Source organism: Pocillopora damicornis, chromosome 5 (genome assembly GCF_964200805.1).
Source record: "Pocillopora damicornis chromosome 5, jaPocDami1.2, whole genome shotgun sequence".
NCBI classification, from domain to species: domain Eukaryota; kingdom Metazoa; phylum Cnidaria; class Anthozoa; order Scleractinia; family Pocilloporidae; genus Pocillopora; species Pocillopora damicornis.
Genome location: NC_142674.1, coordinates 9,881,928 through 9,890,618, shown reverse-complemented (window position 1 = coordinate 9,890,618; position 8,691 = coordinate 9,881,928). Strand labels below are relative to the sequence as shown.

The 8,691-nt window shown below is 38.2% G+C and overlaps 1 pseudogene across 1 annotated transcript in view; it reads left to right on the top strand.

Annotated features, from left to right (window-relative positions):
* Positions 1–6,210, top strand: part of LOC149045100 (uncharacterized) — a 56,358-nt pseudogene extending 50,148 nt beyond the window's left edge. Inside the window, exon 2 of the transcript XR_016186658.1 lies at positions 4,855–6,210. The product of XR_016186658.1 is annotated as an uncharacterized LOC149045100 (transcript). The remainder of the gene's footprint in view (positions 1–4,854) is intronic.
* Positions 6,211–8,691: the final 2,481 nt, after the last annotated feature.

Genomic DNA, 8,691 nt, shown 5'->3' with positions numbered 1-8,691 from the left:
CGGGTGTAAGTCTGCCAGGGATAACAGCGACGTCAACATTTCGCCTGGCCAAAAGATCTTTTACGGCCTCCGTTAAGTGACCACGAAACGAATCCCAGATGAGTAGAGCTTTTCGGTCTGCGGTGTTGCGAAGATTGTGCCTAATCCACTCCTTTATTCCTGTGAATTAAAAAAGAATACTGCGTTTAGAGACCTTTAGAACACTAAACGACTTCAGGAGAAAAGCAAACAAACAGAATTTGCATACGTGCTACATACGTGCTTAACAGCACATGCTCAGTAACATGATATCCTTGACAACAATACAATCGTTCGAACCTCGTTTTGAATTCGATAATCCTGTCGCTTACTCGAAAAGTGTCTTCTCTGAAATAAGCATTTTGGAGGAAAAAACATACCTTCGTCCATCCAGCCTTTCTTGTGTACTGAAATCTGCATCCTTGGTGGCGTGTTGATATTCAGTTGTCAAACACCTTTGAAAATGACTTTTGGTGGGAGTTTTTCACTGTTCGCTTTCATGGCCAGAGCAACCGTGTAACTCTGCTTGTCGGCTCCGCAGGACAACACTGGGACTGTTCTGCTCCCAGTGCTCCTTTTGTTTATGTTAACAAAGAGAGTTTGCATGCCAATTGTGCAAGGATAATTGTTGTCAGATTCATCACATCCTTTTGTTAACTCTCAACTTTTCGGTGCGTCTTATGACCGAGTATTTTCACGTAATTTTCAGTTTGAGAACTCAACTCAATTAAATTGCTAAGTTTGGGGTGCGTCTTATAACCAAGTGTGCCTTATAACCGAATAACTACGGTATTCCTGTGGATTGTGGTAGCTATCAAGAAATCTGACACTGATGGGAAGCTGTTCAAAGTTAGAGAAGTTGGTGGCCTCATCAGCAATGACTATGTAGAATCAGGCTTCCCTTACTTCCTCCAGGATCAAGCCTCTGATCAAATGACTGCAGGTCATAATCAGCTCATTCTGGATTGTCTTGCTTGTGTCTATCACATTCCCAGCACATGAATTGAAGTGGTCATCCAGGATTGAATTGCCTCCACATGCCCTATACTGTAGCAATGCCAGAAAGTTTCCATGGTTTCTGTCGAGGTCATTGGCCACATCACTGCTGTCATCTTGATGACTACGAAGATCTATTCATTGTCACCCACACATCAGGATTGCACTGGCAATGGAGGCTAGCTTGCATTGGTTTTCCTTAACTTGCTTTGCTCTTGAAGAATTGATGTGTTGATTCACTAGCTTTGCTTTTTCGGACGTGGTTTGAAGGAACTCGTCAGCAAATTCTACAGCCCGTGCTTGATACTGACTTGTGCTGAAATGGGAATGTAGCTTTCCTGTCTTGCCAGGTGTCTTTTTCCAGTTGGTTGAGTGGGCTGCAACCAGAACGCCAAATTTGATTATTGTGGAGTTTATGGAGTTCTGGAAAAAGCACACAGTACTTACAGTTTGCCCCACAGTGTTTCTCAGGGTACACAAGTCCATTGCATTTCTCTATCCAAGAAAACTGGAAAGTCCTGGTCCTTCCCCCTATATTCCGTTGATGGGAAAATATAGTTTGAACTAAGCACAAAGTGCTTTGTTAGCAAATATTACTGCTCACTATCAGTTAGTGATCTTGATTTCTTAAGTTCAACTGCCACTCCAAAATCTCCAGATTGAATGTCACTGCTAGATATAGAGCTACTAGTGGGTATGAACTTGACTTGGCCAATTCATGATCCAGTGAATGGCCACTTGCAGCCTCACCCTCCTCATTCGCTATGAGGATACCTTATGGTGTAGCAAGACCACGGCTTGTAGACGGCCCCACTGGGCTACATACAGTACAACACAAAATGCTTTTTGGCTATATGCAGCTACAATTTGATGATTGACAGGGTGAGGCTTCCATTTTAAAATCATTTTGTTGTCTTAACACTGAAGATGATTGTAGATCGAAAAACATTTTTACAATTTATAGATAAAATCTTAACAGAGTGGCTTGATGACTGTTTCGCTATGACACGAAATTACTGAAATTATTGTCATAATTATTATGAAGTGACGTAACAATCTGTTATTGGTAAGACAAAATTAAATGACTACTAGTCGCCAAATTTGAGACACCAACGGGTATGTATACGCTATTTTATGTGCTTGATTATCCTGAGAATCTTTCTGACAGAAACATGTATATTTCTACTAGATTTCGAATAGCTTTGAACTTGTACAGAGATAAATAACAGGAAGAATAAAGTGTACATTATTTGGAACCTTGGTATTTAGCAGGTAGCAGTTAAATGACTTCATTTATTGTCTTTCTACTTTTGCAAAGTGGATTGGCTATAACTTGATTATAATTTTATGGAAGTAAGGCCAGACATTTTATATTTTATGTGGTATAGGAATTTTTTTCAAGAATTTAATGTTGGGGGTTGGAATAAAAATAAAAATAAAATGTTCCACAAAAAGTTTTAAAACTGGATATATAGTGAATAACAGGTGTATACTTGTGTAAGCAATTTAACCCAGTGAGCTCCACACCTTAGAGCTCAGACCACCCCCTGAACTTCCAGAGAAAATGGCTGCCACAGTGAACACACAGACCACTGCCAAAATAATTTAAGATTTTAATGTCTTCATTTCACTCTACTGAAGGGAAACTGCACAAAGTTGCATATTAAATAATATACTTTCCCCCTGTCAAATTTTATTTTCAACTTGAGCATCAGGCTCTCTCAAAAAAAATGCTAAAGCTAGAGAACGGATTCAACTTCATGATGTACAGCAAGTCATTGGCAAGGTTGCCTTCAGCTTTGAAAGTATTTATCAGTATGATGACTCTCTTTTGCACTCTTATTCCATCAGAATCATGTTAAAAGCTTTCCCTCAAATACAACACCAAAAGACAGATTGCAAATTTCTCCTCAACAAAAGGAATCCTAAACTTTTTAACGTGGGTCAATTTTGAATTTGCCCGCCATAGCGACATCGCGACACATCACAAGGCGCAGCTATAAAATTACTTTTTGCGAGTCATGAGCAAGAACAAACCAATTTTTACGCCTAAATGAAAAGTTTCACTTTGAACAATGCATATATGTTCTTTGCTTAGGCAAACTTTTGCTCCAAGCGAGTTACAAGGGGGCAAACTTTGCAGAGGAGATCGTTTTGGTCTTCTGCGGTCGGGTCAGCAAGATGTAAATATTTCCCCAGAGTCATGAAGCGGTGCTCTGAGATCGTTTTTTTAAAGCAATCAACTCCAACAGACTCGTCAGAATCCCAGTACATTGCCAGCTGAGGAAGTTCATGGATTCCATTGAGAATGTTTAGCCCGAGATACGCTGAAATTTCCGCTTGTTTAGATGTGAATGATCGATCCCCTTTTGAACGAGCGTACGCTACGGTGTATCGGACGATTTCGTCAATGTAAGCATCGTCGATAAATACATTGAAGAAATCTTTGGCAGTTGCATTTTCTCCAAGATCTCTGGTCGGGCCACGATGAATGGAGAATTCCTCAACATTAATTTGTTGCAATTAGCTAGACCATTGAAGAACATTTGGTCGGCTTTCTTCTGCGGCAGATTCTTCATCACTACTTTTGTCGCTTTCTTCTTCCTCCTCACTAGCGTATAGCTCAACATCGGAATCGCTTCCCCTTTCTTGCGACCATAGGTCGAAAAAGTCTTCCATCTCGTCATCCACATTGCGAAGTAAGTTTTGTTCATGCTGTGCTTGACGAGCTTGTCGCTTTTTTCAATTTCTTCGATAATAAAACCAGCAAAGACTTCTTACTCTTCATCGGATGAAAATTAACTTTCATCAATTCTTCCAGAAGCCATGTCTAAGACCACGACATATTTTTAAAAAATTTGTCAAAAATCGCATGGTAAACGTGGAATAGTGAGTTTGGTCTCAAACAAAAGGTTATTTTTTGTATGTCACATTTCACTGCTTTTCAATACCCAGGGGAGTTTTGTTTCTAAGCTACAGCCAATCAAAACAAGCCATTTCTGACAGGGTGCATGAGGGCGGATTGGAATTTCAGAGGGGTTTTATTTCTGGGCGCACGAGGGCGCATTGGATGTCAATGGGTTAATACTGTACTTGATGTTTAATATATCAAATATGACAAAATACAGTATTAAGAACAATTTTATACTGTGAAATATAAATAGTATGAATCTTATAACCAAGATTACAAAAATGTATCAAACAATTCTTGATGTTACAAAAGTGTGCCAAGAATATTTATTGTATGTATCACTCTGTCTACACTTTGGTTTGAAAGGTTGACTTGTATGACAGAATAAATTCAGGATTTTGTCTCTTGTTTGACCTGAAGGCCAAACCAAGCAAAGCCGCCGGCACCAGCCATGCTTTGTTGACCGCCAAAAGTGACAGTGGTGCCACAAGTCTCACATGATTTGGCATGGCGTGCACAATGAGATGTGGCAAATGCTATCAATAATTACCCCAGACTCCTCGTTGCACCTTTTGATCTTCCAGTAATTAAATACACTACAGTCACATATGAATCACTAGGGAGCTTAAGCAAATGGCTATGGCTGGTGCTGCTAAGGCTGCCAGAAGTAAAATTGTCAAAAAACGAGTCATTGAGCATGTCAGTTGTTCCCATCCAGCCGTAGCATGTAATCCTTCTACGCTAGTGGGAAGGTTTTGGCGTACTCTGTGGTACGTGGACTTATCTTGCTTCTTTCTCTGCTTCATACAGTCTCCTGAGCAATTTTAACTGTTGAAATACACTTAACATCTTTAAAAATAGTTTATCATGAATATTTATCAAGCTTCATGCTCCTTACCGAGTGAACCTGCCTTTATTTTTGCTGCCAGGTTTGTCGAAGAATCAAGGCAGTGAGCACATGGCAAACGCAGTGAACAGCAAGAGAAAGTACAAAGTTTTCCTTATCAAACCTCAAAGACTACTTGAAGTTCAAGTAGCTGAAGCTGAGGAATGACGAGGGGTTATGAAGGACCATGTAGAAACTTTGATTTGGTTTTATAGGCTCCAGATTGGCAATTTTACAACACCTAAGCTTAATGTATAAATATTCACTCATTCCCTGGTGACAGGATGGCTTATAGTTTTTTTCCAAACCTTGCAAATCTATTAACACCTTGTTAGACAGAAATGCATTCAATTGTCATCTATTTGGAATTTTAAATTTTGTGTGCACTGGCCAATTTTGGATGTTGCATGCATTTAATATTGTGCTAAATAATATGCTTACATGTTTACTGGGAGGAAGTCTCCCTGTTTTTAAGATTAAAGTAACATTTACAACTCATTTTTATTTGTTTCAAGTCAAATTTACTGTATGGCGTTACAATTTGATTTCTCTACTGGGACGTATCTAACTGTAGTTTATTTACATGTACCTTTTGTACACAAAATCATTTAATATAAAAGGGTTTACAAAGATAAAATCTTCAGGAATCTTTCTCGAAGAAATTCTCCTGGATGATATGTAAGTTGGTGGTGGTTAGTGGCATTGCAGTAGATAATCTGACTGAACTTGAAACTTTAATGGATGAAATAATAGAGTGAGAAAAATTGGCAGCAGAATCCAAAGATTCTAAGTAAGCCCTAAAGAAGATTGAGGCGGCAAACAAACTGCAGAGAAAATGTGAAAAGAGGCCATGGAGCAATTTGGACAGACAAAGAAAATATCTGAAGCTGAGGGTGATTAAGGGAAGCAGACCAAATGACAGTGGAGTGGAAATGGTGCAGCGAAGTTTTTGAAGGAAAAAACAGGGAAGGAAAATGAGTTTTGAGCAGAAGAACTTGCTTTAAAGAAACAACAGTAACAACAAGAAGCTGCCAGACAGGGTCAGATTTTAGCTATAATGTAGCAGCAACAACAGCAGACAGCAGCCATGATGACCCTAATTGAAAGATTGTTACCAAAGAAATCTTAAAACATGGTTCAAGATCTCTACCTTTTTGTATTGTTGGTGTTACCCTTTGCTGGGTTTTCCGCTTTCAGTGGGGTTGTCATTATTTGATATTTTCAACCCATTTGGTTCAGTTGCGAATTAGAAAAAATGCAGGTTTATTTTGTAGTTTAAATTTGTTTTTGGTCGAAAAAATTAAAACCAGTTTGGTTTTTCTATTTTCCCTAAATTTAAAAAAAAGGAAAATAAAAGTAAAACTGCAAAATAAATTTGCAAACCAGAATCAAGCTTAGATCCCAAGAAATAATTATCAAATGACACAAGTTGGAAGAATCTGATAGTTCATCAAAGTTTTACTCAAAGATTGGATGTAAAATTGTTATTATTTTAATTCTACTTATGGTACGTTAATGTATGGTCCTTACAATACAAAAGGACTTTGGTTGTGAAACATACGTGTACAATTGACATGTGAGTTTTCTCATTTAGGGACAAAACTTCACCATTTCTGAGACTCAAGTCTAGGAAATCTTAACTTAAATGTAATGAATGTTAAATGTTTACACTTTTTTAAGCAAAGTAATCTTGTAGGCTGGGTGGGTCAAGCTCAAAAACTCTCACGTTTGGTTGCCATTGAGGCAAGAGAGTGCATTCCTAAGAAGTGCACACATCACACATTTTCCCCACACTGCTTAAGCCAATTTTCAGATTTTTTTGAAGTCCAAAAACTTGAAATAATTAATGAAATCCCTAAACAACTACTCCACTGAGGATCGAACTTCACTCATGGCTGAATTGTATGCCTGCATTTGAGGAGTTAACGCTTGGTTGCAAAATGGTGCCTGCAATTGAATCCTCAAGGGATAAGCAGGGTCCCCATAAATGCACTTTGGTTGCCCATGAAGATTGAAAGCAAATATCTGCAAACTCGGCAGGAGCTGAGAATCCTGAAGCATTCCAGCATCATGCCTTCTTCCTTCTCGGAAAATTTGAAAAATATCATGTGTATTATCTGCAGATGACATATGTTATATGTCAGTACTTAGTGAATAATTAGATTCCTGTATTTCACAAACTACCCTAACCCCCCCTACCATGCATCCTATCTCCTGTATTATTCAGACATCAAGCTAAGAATGCTCAAGTGAAAACAATGCTGTCTGATCTTTACACTTACTCTTTTGACTAGTCTTAGGGGCAGGCCCCACCCTCCTTAGACCCACCCCCCTTTAAGAAGAACAGGCCTGGATTTTCAGGATTTAATGGTGACAGTAGAATCTCAGTAATCTGAAGCTATGAGAACAGAAAATTACGTTTTGGTATAAGACATAAACATAAAGCTTATAAATCTTTCTTACTTTCAGTAAACACACTTCTCACATTGTCCTTTGGCAAAAATGAAACATGATAGTCTAGCACAAGGTCTTCCATAAACAAGGGTAATATTTCAAATGTGTCTTGTCCATCATCAAAACATTTTTCAGTTGCGGGAACAAATACCACCCCTATAATTGAAATATGAGTACCTTCTTGTACAGTGAAGCAGTAGGGAGGTGAAATGTTGAGGTTATTTTGGAAAGTTATGGGGCCATTTTCAAAGATTTTGTAGTGTCATGGATTCTTGTTACTTCATCATGGTTTGTGAACACAACCAAAACATGAGGAAGTGTTTCAGTTTCAAAGTCAAATAACTTTTGTTTCCTGCCTCAAAATTGCCTTAGGGGGCATTCTGGTCTAAAATTAGGACGATTGTGACCACAACTTTTAAAATTCATAAAAAATTCAAAATTTAGCCTAAATGGCTCACATTTTCACCAAAGAGGCACCTGATTATGCTTTCTTCAATATTGATCTTAAATTGCTGACCATGCATTTCTGAAGTTAATTATTAACCTTATAAAATAAAATATTATTGTTAGACTTGATACACTGCCCCCTTTTGTTTCTAATGAAAATGCAGTCAAATAAACTTATGTTTGGCACATCAACTCTATATAAAAGGGACTACAACTTAATGGGGCAAAATTTGGTTACGGCAGATATTGTTGTCATGGCAACCAAATGAACATTTAGTTTATGTTTTTGCCTGTAAATATGCTTCTATTTTATATGGTCTAATTTTGTCCCATTAAGTTGTAGTAGTCTATATGTTAAACACTTGAGCCAAGTTTGACAAACATACCTTAAATCTAAGAAACAAAAAAATAGGGGGCAGTACCGGCAGTAGGAAAAATGGCCATTTTTCAGAAAATAGCCTTAAACATTTGTAAAAGAGAAAAAACAATGAAAATGACTTCCATTCTCTCAACTACTGATTTGCTTTGATATTTCACCATAATACTATATCAAACAGCAATAAATGTCACCAGGGAATGGTTTTTATGTCTGTTAATTTTTTTTTCTCTTTCTTGATGGTCCACTGTTCAGTCCAAGATCATTGAAGCCTCCCGCCTCATATGTCACACCTTCCCGGTTGGACCTCAGCTCTTCATCCCTTTGTTTGGCCTGCCTCCTCATGATTCTGTAGTTCTTGTACTGTTTGTCCACTCTTGCCTCAGCCTGTTTTACTCTTTTAGAATCTCTCCTCTTAAATTCTTTCCTTGTATGGTCCCCCACATTCAGTCCAAGCCTTCAACATGACCTGGTCTTTGGACTGGAACCACCATAGCTGCCTTGACAGTCATGAGTTTGCAACCAATCCTCAAATGCCTCTTGTGTACAATTGGCTTTTTTCTGATTACACTGAGTGCAGACTTTAGAAATGACCTCAAAGTC